Source organism: Puntigrus tetrazona, chromosome 12, assembly GCF_018831695.1.
Source record: "Puntigrus tetrazona isolate hp1 chromosome 12, ASM1883169v1, whole genome shotgun sequence".
Lineage (NCBI taxonomy): Eukaryota > Metazoa > Chordata > Actinopteri > Cypriniformes > Cyprinidae > Puntigrus > Puntigrus tetrazona.
The window spans coordinates 18,172,590-18,196,358 of NC_056710.1; the positions used below are offsets into that span (position 1 = coordinate 18,172,590).

General features: G+C 35.7%; 1 protein-coding gene across 1 annotated transcript in view; it reads left to right on the top strand.

The window, feature by feature from the left end:
* The first annotated feature begins 278 nt into the window (after positions 1–278).
* The window catches only part of LOC122355125 (cadherin-18), a 189,941-nt gene continuing 166,450 nt past the window's right edge, over positions 279–23,769 (top strand). Inside the window, exon 1 of the mRNA XM_043253154.1 lies at positions 279–448. The gene's annotated coding sequence lies outside the window, so the exon portion shown is untranslated. The remainder of the gene's footprint in view (positions 449–23,769) is intronic.

The window sequence follows — 23,769 nt, forward strand, 5'->3', positions numbered from 1 at the left end:
ACTGGCTGGTTCAATACACAACTATTAACCTCTGTCAGGCTGATTAAACAACTGAAGATGAAGAGTGAAGATGTCTGGACCGAGAGAGAGTGAGAGAGAGAGAGAGAGAGAGAGCTGCTACCTCAGACGACTCGCTCGTCTACTCTCTCACCACCATTCCTTTGCTTTTCAGTCATCTATTCATCTGCTACCCCTCCCTCTACCTCTCGTTCGCTCTTGGACTATGTTTGATTCATGCCAGAGATGATTCACACTCCACCATATCCGGCATGAAGGAACCCTCACTCTCCATCCATAATTCAGATCCCCCTCTATCTCTTTCCCTGCGTGTGTGAGTGTGTGCACGCATCTCCATCCTCTCGCACACTGCCTGTGTCTTGTGCAGCTGTCGATGCATGGGGTAGAAGATCGCACCGTACAGAACACGGGGATCTATGAAAGCACACAGGTAAGAAAGAAAATCCTTTGCTTTCTCTGCAAAGTTCACCGTTTCGGGAGAGAAATTAATATTGATGGAACGGGGTGTGGATTATGGACGTTTGAAGTTAGTGGGAAATACAGATAGAAAGGCACGGGAGGGAATGAGATTGGCAGCTGTGGAGTGGTTGAAAGTGAAAAAAGAGATTGTGTGGGTAATTTGACGGTAAGGGATGGGCGGCGCTCGATGTTGTCTCTCATGTGATACATCGTGCAATTAGAGACGCTCTCTGGGAAAGTTATATCGCTGCTCTTTAGTTTTTGTGTGTGCGTGGCTGCTTGTTGCCATATGACTCTGTTTATTCATCCTCAAACACCAGTGAAGGCACTCATGCTATATTCATAGGCTGTTGTGCCTTTTTCAGCTGAAGAGTGTTTGTTGATGAGAAGAGCTCAATAATGCAGTTACTTGTGGATGTAACAAATTTGCTGTTGGACTTTTCTGAGACTACATGATTCTGACACAAACATGAAATAATGCATAGTAGGATGACAAATGGGTGTCGATGTTGTGTGCGTGTGTGGTCCTGGTAAACACTATGTTTTGAAGACAAAATGTACAAGATGGAAAACCTTTGCTTTTGTGGGGAATTTTTATTATATATATATATATATATATATATATATATATATATATATATATATATATATATATATATATATATATATATTTTTTTTTTTTTTTTTTTTTTTTTTTTTTATTTTATTTTTTTTGTTGCCCATGAAAAAAAAATGCTTATAAATGATATAGAATAATTTATGCAGATACATTATGAATGCAGAAAGTTTATAGTATTTATACAGTACAAAAACACTACAAAAAAACTACTACTATGTCCCCATAAATCATGGAACCCCAGTGTGTGTGTGTGTGAAAAAAAAAAAGTAGAAATATCCCAATCTTTGATGTTAATCAACTTAAATGTTATTCTAGACAGCTACAGTATGAGATCAAATTATGAATCTCCTGCTTTCCTGCTCAGGAAAAAGAAATAGTAATCTTACATGTCAATAATATCTCAAACAACAAATTACAAGTTATCCAAGTTTCCAAAATATTTAAGTTTTGTTGATGACCTTATAGCCCTGTATTCTTACTTTATGCAAACACAGATGAGTCTTACTTTGACTCATTTTGTTACTCGATTGGGTTTTTGGCGGTAAGCTAAAAAATGAACAAATGTTGGTTGATTATTGCTAGTGATCAGTCTCAGTTACCAAAAGTGCTCATTATGGATAATGATAACAGCAATCTTTTAATATACCGCTCTATTTGCTTTAAGCATTCTCCTGTGTTTACAACCCGACAATATAGGAATGAACCTATATACAGTAGTATACCCACATGTACATAATGCTACAAAATAATATTTAGCGCACCTAGTAAGGGTTGTTTTACTAGCTTGGTATACAGGTCACCTTTCAGGCTGGAACACACACACACACACACACACACACACACACAAACACATATCAGTAGCAGCCTGTACAAATGTGTGGAGCTTTGCATTGAATGCAACACTCTTTCCAGCTGGCACCCCAAAGCTGATAAGGAACCTGACACAGCATTTCATGCACTGGCTTAACATCGCACTTTATAACCATGACCACAAACACACCTCTGTAAATAGACCAAGGCTACACAAATATTCCTATTCTACAGATTGATTTAAACCAGTTTGTTTGAGCAAATCATTTTGGCATTCGCACAATCATTACTCAAACAGACGTTTCAATTATTTTATTTTACCTTATTCTATTTATAGGGGCAAGGTATTTACATTGCTGTTCTTTTACCCACATAAATTAGTGTTTTGCTAGCTTAATGATCTGTATCCATTGTGTAATTGTTTATATAATGTTTTAAAATAAGTTTGTTTCCAAATAATTCTCTTTATTAATAGTTATTCATTTATACAAATTTTGTCCAGTGTAGTTCAGCTGAAAGGTACCATTTTTGGTATTTGTGAGTTTTTTTTTTTTTCTTTTTTATTACTATTTGTGCTTTTATTGTTAAAGTAAGTCACTGTAATTTATATGTTTTTGTGACATTCAGATAAATCTTCCAATCACAGAATTTCGGTTTCTTTTAAATGTCTATTACACGTTTAGCAACTTCTTTGTTAAAAGAGTTGACGGCAGTTGACTTTAAATCACGAATATCATTTTCTGGCAAGCTATGGTTTCAAAGGAGCTTTCCCCCGAAAACAGAGAACAACAACACGAATCAGATGGCGTGTAACATGCTGGATCCATTCCTCGCAATTCTGCTCTAATATTGAAGTCATCTGCTGCACTTTGGGACCTGAAAAGCCTTCAGAAGGAAGGCAAAAGGCTGTGGTATTGTCTGAGAAAAAAACAGAGACAGAAGCATCTGTCAAGGACATGAGCTGTCTCTGGAAAAAGAGAAAGAGGAAGAAAAGATTGCTTTTCTGTCTAACTGTGTGTCTTGTGTGCTTTCTGGTTTTGAGGGGAAGCAACTTGCTTTTAAAACGCCTTGAGTTAAGAGTAGGCATAAACGATGCTAATGATTAGGCCTGTAATGGCCTGTGTGTGTGTGTGCGTGCTGACCCACACTATTGTATTTGTCAGCTATAGGCTCATGAATCACTCTTGTTGATTAAAACGCCTCTAGCATGCTGGCTGTGATTACGCAGCTGCTACCATTTTAACCAAGAAAACAGAAAGAGAATGCTATGCTAACCAAAGGCATTTCCTCAGATGCAAAGTTTAAAGTCACTCAAAACACCATTCACAACCCATTTTCCTTCAGTAATCTGCTGCTTTTCGAAGCGAAATTGGATGTGAGGGAAAATACAGGATGAGATTTTTGAGAGTTATTATTGCTTGAAAAATAAGTGACATGATGCAGCTCGGGGGGGAAAAGGGCTGTTACAAACACATCGTTTCAGAGACAGAGCAAGGTATTATATTTTGCTAAAATATTACAAAGACAAGCTTTTTAGGTAACGCTTTAGATCACAACCCGCAATGTAATTTACAGTGTAACTTTTTTGAAATTATACTGCAGTACCTCTATGTATGGGGTAATAAACCTGTAAAAATAGTAATTATTTAAGTGGTTCCTATTCTAATGTTATTTGGTATGTAGACTGCAAGCGACATTTGCAAGCGTTTAGGAAAAAAGGACACTGTGTAGGCCTACTTCTTAAACATGCTATATTATAGTTTCAATCCAAATGCTCGGTTGAGACTGTTGCATTAGGAAGATGACTTGATTTGACACAATTTGGGATGATATCAGTAATACAAGTAACCCGACGGCTCTTGCCAAGTCCGACTGTTTTTTACCAGGGAACCCCTTCGAAATGCAATTGGGCTAGTTTTGCAATTGGGTGGGTTTCGTTTTGCGAAATCCAGCCAACCCTAGTTAGGAACGTGGAGGTTAAAACGCGAATGGTTCTGTGCGCGACAAAATCCATGTCTGTGGTGCTTAAGATGGAGACGTGTAAAAAAATAGAAAAGAAATTGAAGCGCAGATGAGCACTGTTTTAAAACCGGAGCAGTGAATGTTCTGGTCGGGAACTGGAAACAGCTTGAATGGCGCTTGAGACGAAATCTATCCATGTTCGCAGTGCTCACGACAGGAATATATCTCGAAAAAACAAGAAAACTAATCGAAGCAAAAGGGGGAGAGATATTTTGACTAGAATGAACTGACTGGAATGTGTTCTTTTAAAACTGGAGAGTTTTTTTCTAATGTTCTCACAACATTAAACAGTAAAGCCTGGAACTGAAGTAAATCAAAACGGTAAAGACTTTCAGTGTTTACTGTGTGTTTATTATATATCACTGTATTTTTGAAGGAAACCCAATGTCTTCAGAAAATTTTGAATGCCATTTTTATTTTATTAATGCCTGATAAAGCAGCGTTTGTGAGCAGAGCGCTGCTTTATGTACAACTGTTACTGGGGGATTTTCTCTCGGTGTATGTGATATTTTTCTTTTTCTATTTTTCTATATTAAGTCTCTTGTATCATGTTTTTAATTGGAAACTGATTTCAAATCATTTTATTCACCTTTCACAAACAAAAGAGTTAACGTTATATCAGAAATAGAACATGATTGCAAGCATTTAGTGCATTTTAATCACACCTTGATTTATTATAGTTAGCCTGCATTCTGAAATATTGATCAAATTGTGGTCAAAAGCAAATGTCCTTTAATAGCTGAGCTGCAGTGGTGCTGATGGCCTTGGTTACCACCAGGTTTTTTTCACAAAAGTCCCACGGCTGTATAAATTTGCCCCGCAATGTATCAGGTTAAATCTAATTAAGCATAAATAAACACGTTATAGTTTAATTAGGGAGTTTGTTAAACTGTTTAATTTCAGTCACGTTTAATTAGATGAGAAGAACATTGAGGGTTTAAAGCTGTGCAGTTATAGGAACGCTATAGCTATTGTGCTATTATCTTTTAATGTGTTTAAAACTGTAGTAGTGGTGATTTATATTTCATACGTTCAAGGTCTGAGAACTCCAAGGCCAGAGATATGAGCTGCTGTCTGTCTCAGTTCAACAGCATCTTGATCATTGCAGTGAGATATCATAGAATCATTTTGTACAATTGTGCATTCATGAGATATAATGAGTGATGCTTTCTGTGATTCTGATATTTTATTCTGTTATCAGCGTTGTGATGCCTCGTAGCAAATGCATGCATGCAGAATACATTATGACTCTTCCCTTGCACACACAGACAAACTATGACTGGGCAATGTGCAGACTGTTCACCATATACTGTGAAGTAATTTGCATGTAAGTATTGTGTAATAGTTTTTTATTTGACACTTAAATTTCTGACATAGTTGTTAACTTGCAATGGAATGTTAAGACAGAGATATTGTATTGGTTTTTCGTAAAACCTGAAATCAAAATGCATTTTTGTCTTAGGAAAACTTTGTACTTTTTGATCCGCTTCAAATGTTAACTATATATGTGTGTGTGTGTGTGTGTGTGTGTGTATTTAGAACCCGAATCTCCAAAATGTTGTAACTTTTTCTTGCATTTTACTCTTTCACAGATGGAGAATATTTACATCTGAGAGACGAAAAGACTTTAAAACTGCATGAGCCAATATTTTATTGACAATAGAACACAGAGAATATAACAAATGTTTAAACAGCGAAATGTTTAATCGACTTTCATCCACTAATTGTGCTCATTTTAAATTTAATGTCTGCTACAGGTCTCAAAGACGTTGGCGCGGGGGCAACAAAAGGCTGAAATTCTTTAAAAGACTCGGCTGGGAGAACATCTAGTAACTAATTAAGTTAACTGACTTCATGTCTGTAACATGATTAGCTGTAAAAGGGATGTCTTAGAGAGTCTCTCAGATGTAAATATGGGCACAGGCTCTCCATCTGTGAAAGAGTGCGAAAAAAAAAGATTGTGGACAACTTCATCAAAAGATTCAGAGTTAGTGGAGAAATCTCTGTGTGTAAGGGACAAGGCTGAGGACCATTGTTGGATGCCAATGCCATACAAAATCTATTACAACAGCATGGCTGCGTGGTTGAAGAGGATTGGTGCTGAATAGGCCTTCTGGATCTTTCACCTATAGAGAACCTTTAGTGCATTATTCAAGAAAAATACATCAAAGATGACCACAGACTCTTCAACATCTGGAAACCTATGTCATTCAAAAATGGGACCAAATTCCAACATAAAAACTCCAGAAACTGCCCCAACTATTTTGAGTAGCAGACATCAAATTTGAAATTATAACATTTGTTATGTTATCTATGTTCTATTGTAAATAAATTATTGGCCCAACATTTGTGTGTGTGTGTGTGTGTGTGTGAGTGTGTGTGAATAGTATAGTCATATATAGTAAATGGTAAAAAAAATTTGATAAGAAATATATTGTTTTACCACTAAAATGAACATTCTGGAGATGAAAGTATATATTTTTTCATATACAAATGATAAATGAATGACTCCTAATTGCTCTGAATTGTGTGACACCCTATTACAAGCTCTTTCCAGTGTTAATACTTGAAAAGGATTGTCTTTGCTCGTGATAAATGACGCAGAGCTTCTCCGCTTTTTTAATGGCTGCTAAGAAATGTCCTGAGATAATTAGCCACAAACACGGGTCTGTAGAGTGAATGCTCATTTCGTGTGCTTCTATCACTGTCAGTAACAACAGAAACAGATGGGAATTGTTTATGCAGGTCTGTCAGTGGCTGTAAACACAAATAGCTCAAGGCACCGAATATCGCAGTGCAGTTTTTCCTATAACTAGTACATTGATGGAACGAAAACTGTCTGTTTCAGCTTGTGTTTTCACACAGCGACAGAGCTCATACACCTCGGACGGTTATTTTAAGAGTCGTTATGTAGTTAATCGGAGCAGGAAAGAGAGTTAACAGATGTTTGATGTGCAGCAAGGCTGCAGTCTGTTACTCGGGAAATACTTGCCAGCTGATAGATATTTAACAAGAGTTAAGAACTATCTATCTATCCATCTACTGATCGATCTATTTATCTATCTACTTGCTATCTGCTTTTTCCTTTACTAACAGCTTATAGCCTTCATGCATTATAATGAAGGATGTTTGCCTGTATAATTTATCATCCTCATTCTGCCACAGGGAATGATACGAAATCTAATGTGTAAAAAACTAAATGGTAACACTATCAGTAGCTTTACAGGTGTCTGACTGTCAACAAAAAAGCTTTCCAGAAACCAAATTGTGGTGGATAAATGATACTGTGCAACACTATCATTTGTTCTGCCGACATACAATTATCAACAAAGAGAACAATTTACTGTTTTAAAAACCTGCAAATTTTGTTGAGAACAGGTTTTCTTTATGTTGTTTAGAAACTTTAACTCATTTCCATGGCACATTAACTCTTTCGGCAAACTTGTATTTATAGTAATTTAGTTTAGTGAAGCCGCAATCTTTTTTTTTTTTTCCATTTTCTTTTCTGTCAGTTTACGACACACTGAATATGTGGCAGTGCTTTTATTTGTCAAACAGTTACAGTAATTTGCTTCAGTAGCTGGTAATTAGTCAAATTAATGGTATTGTAAAAAGATGAAAGTAAATAAGTGTAATAAGTAACTAATAAGTAACGGTAAAATTAAGTGTTACCATAAATTCTACATGATAAATGTCACACTTGAAATATTGTGAGTATAGCATATTGCATTATATCATATTCTCAAGTATTTTGCCAATTTTTTTCCTATCTAAAATATGTGGTGTTTGTGGAAAAAAAAAAAAAAAAAGATATTTGAAAAATCATTATCTTTAATTTTAAATTCACTGGCAGTATTTGCACTTGCCTTAAGTATGAACAATTTGCAAATGAGAATAGCGCTGTAAGTCAAAATTTAGCACAATTAGAAAGATGAATTCACTTCTTAAAGGGATAATTCACCCAAAAATAAAAATTCTGTCATTATTCGGTCATGCTTACCCTCGTGTCGTTTCGAACCCGTAAGATCTTTGGAAAACAAATTAAGATATTTTTTATGAAATCAAAGAGCTTTCTGACCCCTCACAGACAGAAAAGCAACTGACACATTCAAAGGTAGTACAGACGTTGTTAAAACGGTCCATGTGTCTATACACACAAAAGAGAATTGTTGAATAAAGTCATTATTTTTATTACAAAGTCATAACATCATGGTTGAACCACTGATGGCTGAGTGAGTATTCAGCCGTCTTTTCAGATGTCTTTTGTACTTTTGACCTTGACAGTGTTATCTTTTAAATTGTGTTCCGAAGACAAACCAAGCTTTTAGGGTTCACGCGGGGTTAAACGATTAATGACAAAATATTCATTTTGTGGTGGAGTAACCCTTAAATATAACATGCAGTATGGCTTCTCAGGTTTTTGCAGCGACTAGCGTCATTTCACTTTAGCTGTTTCCTTTTCCATTCGGTCCCGATGAGAGAGCACTGTGAAACCATGTTAAACCTCACACACTACCTTGAAGAGCAGCATCCACATTAACCTGCGTGCCTACAGCAAGCTACAGACACTGGCCCTGACCTGTGTGCCTGTGGCCTATGGGAAAGAGAGAGCCTGGCGGAGTGATTAATGGTCATGATTAGCAGGTGAAGGAATGTGCTCTTATGGCCTAGAGCATCGAACCGCATTTATCTCCTCAACTTACGTATCCTTTATGGAGGACGGCTTCCTCAAAGACTCAAAGTGACCTAGCCAGGGGGAGCCGAGGAAACGTGGGTGGGAATTTTGCAATGGTAATGCAACATGGAAGCAACTCGACGCTGGGAACATAGATGGCCATTTGGTATGAGTCAAATCCCACGAGTGCCTCATTGTTTGCATAGATAGCTGCCCCTGATATGGTTTTTGCATGACACATATTCAGTGAGAAGCAATGTGGGCCGTCTTTTAGATTTACAAAAACTCATTAACATGCACAACTCGAGGCAAGATTTCACACTGATGCTTTCTGAGCCAAATAAACCCGTTTAGCTTGAGCGAAAGCAGATACGTGACCTGACCCAATCACTGCAATTGACACCAGCAGTTCGTACAAATTTTTCAACACGCATTAGCATAGAGCATAAAATAGAATGATTTTAGAAAGAAAAACGGGGTTAATTTTGAGTCCATGTTGATTTTTTTCTTGCGGATTTTGTATTTTCCTGCTACGTAGATTAGCTCTGTGCTCTTCAGGAAATATTTTCGTTATCCAAGAAACGCTTTTCTTTTTGTAGTGTTGCGTTTGAGACTGAACCGCTTTGAAAAACATGTTTTTCATCTCATTTAGCTTCTAGGAGGAACCTCAAGTGATTTGACACTTCATAGAGTGAAAAATGACAGACGACGACAAAACCCATTTAATGTGACGTGTCAGAAATTTGATTTGTCGCATTTCATTTGATGCGTTTTATCCAAATGGCAGACGGGAACGTATAAACTCTCAACCTGTTGCAAACAATCCTTGAACACAAATTTAGCATGCAAGCATACAACGTCATACAGGCTTGGCCAATTTTTAGATTCTGTAGAAATTTCATCATGCTTGTCACAAAAAAAAAAAAAAAAATACCAGTAAATAAATAAGAAAAGATTGTTTAAAGTAGTCAAAACACTGCATATTCTTCACTGTGCAAATCAAATATTACTTCTTCTATATAAATAATAATATTAACAGTGTTTTTTGGAATATTGCGGTAAAGTAAAAGTGTTTGACAAAGCTTATTGATGTGCTACCAAAGCATCCTAATTTTATCAACAGTACGTTTGAATTAAGTCAGTTTAATTATCTTCAAAATGCATGTTTTCATCTTCAGTTTTTTTGATACAACAATTTTTTTTTTAACTAAGCACGTTTCAAAGCAAAATACTTAATATGTGGCATAAGTAAGCAGTTGCCATAATATGTTGTCAATGTGTTATCTAGTATAAACAGAATAATTGATCGATTGCATTTTGGTCAGAGTTTTCATGAATATATTATACTGCTATTATGAATATGAACACGATTATGGCTTGCATAAGTTGTGCATATAAGAGTGCGGACAGTAAACTTGAGGTTGTTTCGTCTGTGTTTGTCTATCTTCTATTCACAGTGTTTCATTACACGATGCCGTTTCTCAAAAAGGTCACGGCACTCGAAGCTGAATATGCCCTGTTACTTCATCACACCCTTATCGCACTTTAAAGGCGTCTTTAGAAACTAGTCGAGAAGAGCAGCTTCATTTCACAGACACACAGTCAGACACCAATCCTGAAGTCTCTCATAACAAGTTATTCTGTCAAAGTCAACGCGCGGCTCCTGCTCGTGCTTTGCATGCCGCGGAATCGATTAGGAAGAAGAATTAGTTTGCCTTTAGCAATAAATAAGAGACGGTTTGTTTGACAAGTGTTGTTTATTCTTTGTGCTCGGGAGAGAATGTAAAGCCTGCAGCTGTCAAACTGAGCTCTTGTGTACTTGTATACAATGCGATGCTTTTATATCACCCCGATAAATGTACAAATTACTTTCCCCAAAGCAATGTGATTAACCTACAGAAAAAGAGCTAAAACTTACTTTTTGCCATATCTAATTTCAGAGGTGACTGAATTTTTAGCATTCGTGGAACCTCTCCATTACCATAGTTTTCTCGTATCGCGAGGTACTTCAAAGAACATCATGGTAAGATCTCTGGTACTTTGGATTACTTATAGTGGAAGAAGGTCCTTTACAGTTTTGAAATGTTCTTCACACTAAGAAAACTATGGTAATACAGCACAAAGAACATGTGCTGACCCAGTGCATCTCTGGTTGAATACATTACACGTTTCTCTTTTATATGACTTTAGTGCACTAGAAATGTTGCGAGTAAGACTTCTGCTGGTTGGGGAATTTATGGTCATGATATTGCTGAATCATTTGTTCACAGTAGGGCCATTGGTCTTGCTGACTTGCGGTAATATGTCTGTGTTAGGAGCTGAATATGGTGCTGAGATGAATCCTCAGAGGAAAGCAACAGCCCCGAGACCATAAAAACATGATAGGGCTGTTCTTGGTTGCTTGAGCTTGAGTTGATTTGGGTGGACAGATTATTGATTTTTTTTTTCCACACATGCTGAATTGGGCCAAACCTCCTCAGTACCTCACTAAAGCTGTGGTGGTTTACCATCAAACCAGTAAAAATGGTCAAATCGATTTCAGATGTTTTGTTAACTATCACCATTTTGTTCACTTCAATGTCACAGCTTCTCTCCAATACCAAACCTGTTTTTTGTGTTTTCTGTAATCGGTCTTTCTTTCTTTCTTTCTTTCTTTCTTTCTTTCTTTCTTTCTTTCTTTCTTTTTTCCTGAGCATGTGTGCATTTATGTATTCATTCTTTTGAAAATGTATTTAATTTGTGAAAAAAAAAAAAAAAAAAAAAAAAAAAAATATATATATATATATATATATATATATATATATATATATATATATATATATATATATATAGTTTTATACAGAATGCATTTATTTCATTACAAAAATATTTTCAGCAATATGAAAAATTTCTTGCAGTATTGAAACCATAACGTTAACCTATGAGCCCAATGCCAGCAAACTCAAAAACTGTATTTTTGAGTGACTGCTGTTTGATTAGACCAAAAAACTACAGACTGGCCACCTGCAAGCAATCTGTCTCCCTTTTGCCCTTTACAGAGAGGATGACTGTCCCAGAGAAACCTATTTCAGTGATACCTGTCAGGCAGCAGGGGCATTTTATGAGTGGTATTCCAAAAAACAACTCGCAGCACCTTCAATTCTTCGATCTCCATGATGTTGCCATGCAGAACTTGTGTTTGCTGCTTTAAAACCACTTCACCAGAGAAAAGGTCCATGAACTTTGGTTGTTATGGAACAATCCCACTGGAGCAACCAGGGGTTAAGTGCCTTACTCAAGGGTACGGTGAAGATGGCCTCATAGTTCACTGCCTTGGTCGATCACATGACCTCTTAAAGGCCCTGTCATGTGAGTTGCATCAAGGCTTTGACAAAAGCACCGTGCACCACCGCGACCCCCACATGAAAAGTGCTGCGGTATCACGTAAGATTTATTTTACAAGGTTCCTGGGCAGCGAGAAAGCAGTATGTGTTCGGAACGCAGTGAAAACGTGTATTTGAGTATGGCATAGGTAAAAAAACCAAAAACAAAGCAATGAGTTTGATACATCACCGAACTGAACGTGAGTTAATTAAATTTTGCTGTCTCGTGGTGCTCTTTGTTAAGTTAAATTAGTTTAATAATTAAGGCAGCATGACTAAACAGAAATAGAAAGAAATTATGAGGCTTTAAATGTCTCTTCAAAATGTCTCTAAATGATTTTGCTGCTTTTTCTGACTATGTAATGTCAAGAATCCTTAAATATAATTATTCCTTCTAACAAAAGGGCTATATATTGTCATTTATTTCAATCACATGAATTATTAAAAAAACATGCTTTAAAATATAATGTATGACTGAAATATGCTTATGTATATGTAATAATGCTGTGACGGATGAATAGTAAGTCTGCTGCTTTTTTCCAGAATTTTTAAAAAAAATTATATTTGTATAGACCGTCAAAATATATACTGAGGAAAACTCAGAGAATTGAATTATGCAGAAAACAGATAGCTATAACAGACTTAAGTCTGATTAAGTCTGTTATTATATATTATATATAATATATTATATATAATTTAATTTAGAAAGAAACAAAAGAACTGAATTGCATGATTGTAAATCTACATTACATTTCTAAATCTCAGAAATATGAGGAAAAACCTGAAGTCTGAAATAAATAGTCAGAATTGTGAAATGTAGACATACATGAGAAAAAAAAAGTCTGAAATAGTTGCGAAATGTATATAAACTATTTAGTTTGTATCTTATTTCTTGAATTTCTGAATATAGAAATAAAATATTGGATTTGCGAGACTTACAATTCTGAGTCGACGTCTTAAAAGTCATACTTTTTTTCTCAGAAGTTCGAGATTATGTCTCACATTTCTAAATGTATACCTTACAATTCAGATTTTTGTTCACAGAATGAGTAAACATCTCTAGGGGAGGAAATAAAAAAGCTAAATAAAAAAAGACGTTACATGTGTTGCTTGGTGAGGTGTAACTATTTTCATTGCAAAGCAAAAACACACGCTATGTAACCGCCAATGTCTAAAAATGTATGTATAGGTCTTATTCATTCAAGGGCAGTATAAAAGTAGTATCACCCACACAATCTTGCCAGAGCGCGTTTTCCACACATTCATTCATTTGAAGTTCTTCTCCAGACATACATGTATACCTGCACTCCAAGACACATAAAGGACCACTTGAGTGTTTCTCAGCGTGTCAATCTATCACTTGATACCATCTCGCTGTGAAAATTCTGTGCACGGCGCGTCAGAAATGGCAATATGGGTTTAACTGCAACCTTGAGGCCAGGAAAAAGAACTTCTTAATTACTGCGTGGACACATAAAGTGGGGAAGCTTAGCATGCGGTGGAGTTATTGGAGTTCAAAACGCGGCCCATCAAATTCAGATGGATTTCCTGGACTGTCTGTTGCCATGGCAGGAGGACAAGTGTAGATGAGCCACGTTTCAAATACCATTAAAGCTGTATTAACTACCCTCATCGACTAAAGCAAAAATGCGTTAAGCATGCTAATCTGGAAAGAGAATTAAGAGAATATTGTGGGCATTTAATTGCCTGGTACTCTGAGATACACTGGAGAGAGTTTGAAGACACTTCAAGAGAGAATAAAGAAAAGGCATATTACAGTTATACATATTAGAGCCAGGCGCCCAAGCTCTCAGTAGTGAGAGTGATCATCAATCACGGAGCACATTAATAGTGCATTAATAGTTTAGTTTAGTTGGTTTCGATTTTGGGATTTCATTTATGTTTGTATTATAACAACTGTATATAGTCTTATATAGGCATTGTACTGTCTTTGGTTTCTACGTTCTACGTTCTAGATTGAAAGTGAAATTCTTGCAGTTTAAAAGTTGATTAAAACATTTTATTGTTAGGGTGGGAATGATAGCAATAGAAAAATATATATAAATAAAAAAAAAGGTGTGATTAAGTAGTGTGTATATATATATATATATATTAAAGGTTTTATTGTAAGTTTTAACCTTTATGCTTAAAACAAGATTATTTTGACAAAACTTTATAGTAAGACTTGATATCGGAACATTTAACTTAATTATTATTATTATTATTGTTCAATAATAATGTTTCATGATAATTTAATATTATTCTTCATTGGCAAATTGTATTTTTCTTTTAAGGGTCAACAAATACAATTGCTTAAATAATAGCTTAAAATTGCTTCAGCAGATAACTTAAGAAAAACAAAATAATAATAATAAAAACATTGTTAATATTATTTTTACTTTGAAAATTATTGTTCATTTATTTTGTTTTTATTCCGTATCAATTCTATTTTTCTGATTCTCAAATGTCATTTATTTTGTTAGATAAGTAATAAAAGAAGTTTTGTGTACGTGCATATTTTTGCTTCTCCAGCACATTTAACGATACTTAAAAAAAAAATAAAAATACAGAAAAACAAGACAAAATATTCACGTATTTGAAATTAAATATTTATCCCTGTGGGCTCTACACGCAATTAAAGACTTTGTTGTTTCTTTCATTTGTTCTTTCTTGCCTCTGTCATAATTGTATATAAATTGGTCTCTCTGAGGGTTAGAATCTAATCTTGTCTGTCTCTGTTTTCTCCTTGGCCTCTGCTTCCCAAGTGCTGCAACTTTTTCCTTGAGTAACTAAATACGATTTCCTGTCTGCCAAACCTTTTCTAATTTAATAGACTAATATTGCATTGATGTGAACCTCATCTTACCACTCCCTCCCAGTAAAGGTGTGTATAACAAGCATCAGAGCCCCTTACGAGGGTATTGATTTTGCGATGAGTCGTCTGACTGCCGGGGCTGTAAGTGGTGCATAGAGTTAGATTGTCTCTCCGGCGGGATGTTGTGGGGTTTGAGTGGATAAAAAACGAGGAAGGAGACGGCGCTCCATTGTGCAGAAGGGGCGCGCTTAATTCGATTGACCGCGTGCCAGTGTGCACCATCTGGGCTGGACACTGACATAACCAATTGACTGGTGTCAAAGCCGCACTTCGCTACTTCCTTATCATCGATTGGTCCTTTGTTGAGGCTGAATTAAGCTGTGTCCGTGTAATTAGATTATGCCAGGCTCCGCTCCCTCCCCTCGGTGAGAGGCGGTGGTCAGCGTTCATGCCAGAAAGGACAATCACAAGTCATTCGCGTCCATGGGGTTTTAATTTAGCCCTACAGACAACAGCGGGAAGATAAAGAACGCCGCAATGAACCCGAACCAACCAATCAAGATAAAATTAACAGTCGCTTGATTAATACGCTATAATTGGGACGTTTTATAGACTGGATTTACACCCCAACTGCTAGCCGTCAACCTTGGCGTCTCCGTTTCTGAAAAGTGAACCGGTTTTTACCGTTTCCATCACTATGTCTGTGTGCGTGTTTCAAATTCTTTCAAACTCTTTCAAATTCATTTATCTGTGAAATATGAAATTTTGGAAAAAAAAAAAATTAAATATGAAAAAAATTTATGGTGGGTTTATTCATTTATATTATAGAAAAAATTGTATTAAAATTGCATTATCTCTTTTAAAATGAATAAAACGTGCGCTGCATTCTGAGTTGAATAAGCGTTCACATAAAACAGGACTTCTTTATGAAGTACGATCAATAATGAAAAAAAAATCCAATAATTTACAAAAATTTCATTATTTTGTTAAACTTCACATGTTGGTCTTCTATATGAACTAATCGGTAACATTTTACAATAAAGTTTCTTAGTTAACAAATAACAAGTTATTTTAACGTGTTACCACGTAATTATATCATATATAAATATAATGTATTAATTTAACATTTATCTTAAGTATATACATGCATGTATGTATCATAAAATAAGTTTTATTAATTAAAATATTAAATGAGAATATTTTAATTATCCTTCTTTTAAATAAAGTATATTAAGTAGCTTATTACATACATTTCTTATTACTTGAATTATTTATTACTGAACTGCACATTTAATTAGACTCGTCATTTTGAAACAACTGAGCCACATAACCTGCCAGCTCCAAATACCTTTAAGAGTTACAAAGTGCTCACCTTTCAACGTTTGACATTCAGAAAAGTGCGAACGTCAAAACATAAAAACAAATTAATTGTCATCGCCCAAATCACAACATGTGGTGTTATTTTTGTGCCCTCCGTAAGAAGAGAAATCATTAATAGCACAAGAGAAAACAATATGCATTTTTATCTTCATAGCGGTCGCATCAAAGTTTCATTCCTAATTATTAAACTTTTATGATGCATTTTGGATTGATTGACATTTCTGGAGAGTCTTGTTTTTTTTAGCTTCCAGACGGAATCTCCTGAGAGCGCCAACAAGACGCTTAAACCTCATTTCTGATGTGTATTAATGCTTTTCGGATTCCTTCTTCTCCCCTGGATGCCGGAAAGCTGAACTCTAACGCATCGAAAGCCAGCGTTCACCTGTTTATATGGCAAACAAAGACGCCGACATGTTCAATATCGCACGTATCCAGGCCGGAGCAGAGGTGTTACCTATAATTAACCTGTTCCGCCAGTCTGAAAACATATGGACGTTTCCTCCGAGCACGTCAGCCCAATCCATAATGCATATGTTCCTTGTAGGAGCAGGAGCAAACCCTCGTTAATAATTTACCGGCAACAGAAATAATTCATTCAGCATTTTAGGGGTTGGATTTTGAGAGTCAGAAGACACATTTTCACACATTGCACTTCCCTGATGTCGGGAACGTGTGACTGATTATGTAACTCCCATGAACGCTGGCTGCTTTGCATTCTGAACACGCCGTTTAATACGGCGGCGTCGCTGAATGTCGAGTTTGTTTGAAGAGATCAGTAGCTTTTTTTTTTTTTTTTTTTTTGGATTAAAAGATCTTCATTATTTATGAAGTTGTCTTTGGAATGCTTTGGGATTCTTTCATCTGTCACTAATGTTAAAATCAGTGCATTGCATGAAAGTCGCGACATGATATTCTACGTCTAATACTGTAAAAATGCCGAGGGGCACGTGAACGGAAAAGGTTACCGTTCGTTGCCTCAAAACCGCTGCGTTCAAATCGCATGCTAGAGTTTTGTATAATAATGCAGCGCTGTATATTAAATCGCATGGGTACAATCTGTCTGCGCTGAAGTTGTAGGTGTTTTGTTTTGGAAATGGAGCGAGGTGTAAATATTCTTGCTGTGCGCCCATAACTCAGAGCATTCTGCATTCTGATTAATGTCTCCTACACCGAACTCTTTCTTCAGTGAAAACAAAAAGTAAGCAAAAACTTCAGCATTCAGCTACAATAATTCACCAAATGAATCAATGCTGTGACATTTCGCAGAAGCGGAGACAAACTTGAGGGTCGATATATTGCTATCTATGTCTGTTTTATTTGTTTGCTGTTGTAGATGGAGTGAACGCAGTAAGTATTTATTAGTCTTGCAAAGGTTTGCGCTAGCGTGTTTAATCATTGATACGGTGTGGACTAAATTGTGAGAAAATCTGCAGGTTGTGAGCAGCTTTAGCTATGTCTTTTCTTTTCAAGCTAATCAATAAATTAAATTGTATTTACATCGAATAGAGCTCAATTATGACTTATGACAAATAGTGGTGGACATAATTAACAGAAAAACACATGTATCAATTAATTGGCATATTTATGACATTGTGCTTTCAATAATAGCCTACTATATTGTCTTATAATAACAATAATACGTTTTTATGTATAATATTGTTTCATACATTTTTTTTCTCTTAACACAGACTTCCATATTATGCTTTCTAATAGTAAAGCAACTAACAAAACTTACTTTTTTTTATTATTATTTAATTTAACACACACACACACACACATATACTATATACTGTATATATATATATATATATATATATATATATATATATATATATATATATATATATATATATATCTTACATCTTTTCACCTGTTTTAAGACAGAATGCTGGAGGTGTGGTGGTTGTTGGAAGTTCAACGCACATTTTTTTGTTACCCTATGGACAAAGACAGAGTCAGATAGCACTGCCTGCTATGTCATTGATCACCTTTAAGCTCGATTAGAGTGAAAAAGGAGGGTGACAGATTTTGTTTTCCACCTCAGTGGTTTTTGGACCTTGAAATAGAGAATGCAGCATTGTACAGTTCACCTAATGGTGCTATCACCTGCCTCTTCAAGTAAAAGTAATCTGCCATCAATTTAACTCTTGTTCCTAGTGCCTGCTGCTCCATCCACCAGCATTAAATATTACTGCTGGAAGCCTCTTTAACCTTTAAAATCATTTCAAGATGCTATAATAGTGTTATTTTGGTATCTCTGATATACAATCGCAGTTTATGTATTTTTTTTTATTACATATTTTGTATGTATACGTATGTCTTTCCTTTCATTTAATTCTTTTAATTTTAGTAGTAGTAATTATGTTGTGTTTTGAGCCATATATATATATATATATATATATATATATATATATATATATATATATATATATATATATTGTGTGTGTGTGTGTGTGTGTGTGTGTGTGTGTGTGTTGTTATTGTAGTTCATTGAAACTCAGGGTTATTTTTTATTTTACATTAAGGTAATCTCTACCTTAAAGTAGTAATAGTACTACTAATCATTTGAACAAAAAGTGACAAAAAAAATTGCAATAAAAAAAAGCCATAATGAGGAAAATGACCAAAATCTCTCAGCCGACCTTGGGAAAATACTTAGGGTCATTGAAATATGCATATAATTAATAATCCAATCCAGAACAAAAATTGAATAGTGAGGTAATTAGCATTGAGTCTGCCATCGAATAAAAGAAAGCCAGCAGTGGCTTTATGAGTGGAATAATGATAAAAAGTCACAAATCAAAGACGTTCACTGTAAAGGTGCTGAAGAGACATTTGCTCGCCCCGAACCAAGCGTGGAGCCTGGAGGCAAATTAAATTGACGATGCATAGTTTAACTATTCGAATGTTAAAACTGACTTTGCAAATGGGAAGCACATTAAGAGATGACACGCACGACAAGGTCAGAGAAAGAGGAAGACAACTGAAGGTCATCAGCGTTTTCTGCATGACCAGACGTATAAAACATGAGTGTTTTCTCATTTCATTCATGTCAAGTCGCTTTTTTTGTTACATAAAAGGGTGCACCATATGGGGAGTAAATGTTTTTATATTATCCTGTGTGGGTCAAAGCAACCGTATTACCAGTATATATACTTGTACAACCTTTCCCGGTCTTGGACAATCATCTATCTCATTTTTACATTTATCTATCCAGCCTGAAAGTGCACTAAAAGTGAAACGCTCTATATGTGATCTTTAGGGGAAAAAAAAACTTTGGGTCGATAAATTATGCATATAATAAAGTATTCTGGGGCCAGTACAGTATATATATATATAGTGCAATTATATTCTATTGCTTTCACTGAAATAGCTCTTTTTAGATCATCTTGATCATAACTGAGTTCAAGATTTGAACTCTTATGATGCCAGTTTATAGCATTATTATTTTAACAGCACTTGGATTCAATATTGAGGTTTAAATGGAGACGTTTCTGTCCTTAATTTCCGGAGTGTAACTCTTTTTTTTTTGTACCAATAGAGATAAAATGAAGTGAAATGTTATAGAGACTCATATGTGACAAAATGTCAAATGTTTGCATTAATGTAACCTGATTTAAATAAATAAATACATGCATAAGTAAGGATGCACAAGGATTGCTTTCTGCAAAACCTTTCCAAGTTTCGAGTTCAGGCACGTTTTTTATGTGCAATAATGACGTCTCGGCCATCAATGGCGTGCCAACTTCTATAAGCGCCTAAGGAGTATGTACAGTGGAAACGCAGCACTCCTCATCATCACTCAGTTTGAGATGCATTCCCATCTCACCCGGCACTGAAACACCTTGCTCTTTGCTCCACACTGAGTAGCTTTAAGCAACATGTGGAGAAGGTAATGCGGCAGAGTGTGAAGTTTCATGGCTTATTAAAGACGCCTGCACCAAATGAAATGAAGAAGCGCTTTTCTCAGAGAACCGGTGTAGGGAGCTCTTATTGCATGCTGGGAAAGCACATTATGGGCAAGGACCGACTGCTTAAAAAAACCTATACCGCACGACAGACGATATAGAGACGCGTAGCTATCATTTGCTGGTTATTATTTACTTTCGAAAATCAATTTTCTTTGAAGTACAGTGCCACAAACCAAATATGCATGAAATAGGCTTCTAATCTGATAATGGATGTTTCAGATAATGAGTTTGGAAGAGATACCCACAACCTATCGGAAGAAAGAGCCAGTCAATAGAGAAATTTATCTCCCATTAAGTATCTGCCCTTTGAGTTTCACTTACGCCCACAACAAACACACAAGTCATACGGCGAAATGCAATTGCCAGGAAACAAACCTCTGGGATGGATCTGTCAATTTGCATTTATTTCTTCCTCGCCGACTGAGGCTCTCTGTGAGTCAGCTAAATATTTCCTCTCTTTATTGCTCATAATGTCGTGGCGCTTGGATTACTCATCGCCGACAAGACGGCATTAGGCTGGAGTTTCGTGGACCTCACCTCTGTTGATTTCCCTCGAGGCTGCGGTTGAACTTTAATGACTGAACGGGAAGGAGCTCGAAGGGATTTTAATCCTGACCCGTTCGTCGGGAGGCTTTTAACGAGGCAGAGAGACAAACGTCAAGCTTGCGAGAATGCTTCTGACTAGGCTAAGTAGTTCTTAATGAACTATTTTGCCTGATGACTCCTGAAAAGTGAAAGAGAGAGCAAAAAAAGGTTAGCAGGCTAAGAAATGACGACTCGGAGAGAGTCTTAGTAATCCAGATTCTAGCCTATGTCTTAAAATATTTGATCCAAATAACATGTAATGTAAATTAATATCTGAACAAGTAAGTAACAAGTCTGTTCTGAGGGAAAAAAGCATTACAGTAGATAGCGATACGAATGGTGATTTCATCTAATGATCTTATATCACATCAAAGCCTGCAAATTATTATTATTGTTATACTTTATTTTCAAATCATTAATGTTAAAAACATAATTATCAGTATCGCACGGCTATGAGTATAGTGTATTAGTGTGTAGATCTAATTGTTGAATTGCACATTAAGAAATTGTTTTAACCTTAAAAGAATCTATGCTTCCTTTGAACTAGTTGTCTTTAAAAACCCATCTTGTGTAATGCCAGGCTGTTCGTAAACAGATGCATTTTAATCAAAAAAAAAGCTTTAATGAATTGAAAATACAAATAATCTACAGTTAATAAAGTAGAAGTGCTTTTTAAGCACAACTGTAAGAAAACTGTTTTATCTTTGATCAAAACATTTTTTCTTTCGTGAACAATTCAGTGGTTTTGAAGAAATCTGGTGAGTTCGTGATTCAGTGACTCATTCAAAAAATACAGTCGCTTCGTTCCTGAACAAAACAAGCGAATTGAATTAACTGAACAAATTGAGTTGAATGAACAAATCAATGATTCATTTATTAAGACAGGGACTGAATGGGAAGTTCGTTTCATATGTAAAGTAGTATTTCTTTTTTCCAACCAACATTTTACATTTAGATATTCAGTGCTACATATCTAAAGCATTAATGTCATACCATATTATTTACAAATCAAATTTCCCTTACATGGGTTAAACAAAATTGTAATCAACATTATGCATGAAGAAAAAAAAATGATCGTTTCCGTCGCTGCTTGTAGGTTTGTGATTATTTTCATTCTCCTTGATGGACTTTTTTATTAATGGTCACTTTTCGTGAAAATAATTCATCCTTGCTGAACTTTATTGACTGAGCGGAGCTCAAATGGATTTTAGACCCGAACCGTTCGGGAGGCTTTTAACGAGGCGGGGAGACAAACGTCAGGCTTGCGAGAATGCTTTTGACTGGGCTAAGTAGTTCTTAATGAACTCTATTGTCTGGTGACTCCTGAAAATGAAGGGAAAACTAAAAGAGAGACCAAAAAGGTTAATAGGCTAAGAAATAATGACTTCCCAGCTGGATTCAGCCGTAAGCGTTTGCTAAAGGAAACGCTTTCCCACGTGTATCGTGTCAGTAGTTGAGAGTATTATATCAGAACGAAATAACTAATATACATTCACACTTGATGAGGCAAGGGACTCTGGATATCAAAGATCCTTCTAATTAAATAACCAAAGAAATCATCACTTCCATCATTGTCAGTTTTTTTGTCTTGTAAAAGGATGTGCCCTTCCGCTGGAATAAACTCAGGGTAAAAATGGTCACCGTAATTTGATTAGCTTTCTTTACTTCTTGTGTCATCGCTGCTGTCAATTCAATTCCACTTTGCTCTGCCAAACCCGGTTTCCTCAGCGCTGATGAGACCTGAATCTCAATATTGTTTCTTTCTCATGTATACTAATTGCTTTGCTATTAACCGCATGTTCACATGCTACATCAAAGGCTCGCTCGGCTCCCGCGGAGACTGAAGACCAAGCAGAATGCTCCTGCAGCGCCATCCAGATCAAATTAAGACAACGTTCTCCTTTAGCCTCGTAGAGTTTTACTTTAATGAGGCCGTTCCTGTTGTCAATTGCAGCTCTCCTTGATTCAATTATCTTGTGTATGTATAAAACATTGTGACAAACTGTAAGCAAACAAGCTTCGGGGTTCTTCAAACATGAAGCTTTTAGTGATGGAACTGAGCAGCGCTGGGCTTCTAATGATCTGTAATGCATTATGTATCATAATGTTTGGTGATGTTAACAATGATGCATCTACCTACACAGTCCGTTAATTTGATCTATACATACGAATATAACAGGATAGGAATATGGGAAGATGAGTTGAGCGAGATGCACGAAGTTCGATTTAGTAATTTAGTCCTGACCGTGTCTCTACACTTAACCTAACCATGAGCAATGCCTACAATCTGATTTATTTATAGATGAAAGATACTTATGTACACGCACCGAACATGGATCGTAAGCCTAAACTTCACAAAAACTATAAACTGTTTCTTCAAATCTGATTGGTTAAATACAAGGTTGTTCCTGGGTCCGCAAAGATGTTGATCCAGGAACAAAGTCAGGTTCTGCTGAGCGAGATACAGTATAAAAATATTTTTATCAGTGAATAATTTTTTTTGATTATTACTATTAATGCCTTGAAACAAGTTACCAAAGCTGCATTTAATTGATAATAATAATAATAATAATAATAATAATAATAATAATAATAATAATAATAGTGCTACAATGTTGTAAAATATCACTGCAGTTTATAAGAACTGTTTTCTATTTTAATTTATTTTAACGTGTAATTAAAATGCATAAAAATATCATTTTTGAAGTTTAAATGCTTCTTTGATAAATAAAAAGTTAAAACTAACAACATTTGTTTGAATTATTAATTTTGTAAAAATGCCTTTACCATCACCTTTGATAAAAATCTATTTATGCTTGTTGCATGAGACAATATAAGTATAAGACAATAGCGCACTGTGCTTAACACTAAAATAAATAAAAATGTGCCACCTATTTATGTGTAAGCCTAAATCGTTACTAATTAGCAAAACACCACAGATTGTAGCAGGTCAGCAATATTTTTTCACCTCTCCTCACAGGTTTGTATCCACGGGCTGATTATTTTGCTAAACATGCAAATCCATTGTTATAGAAGGCTGTAAACAGCACCGA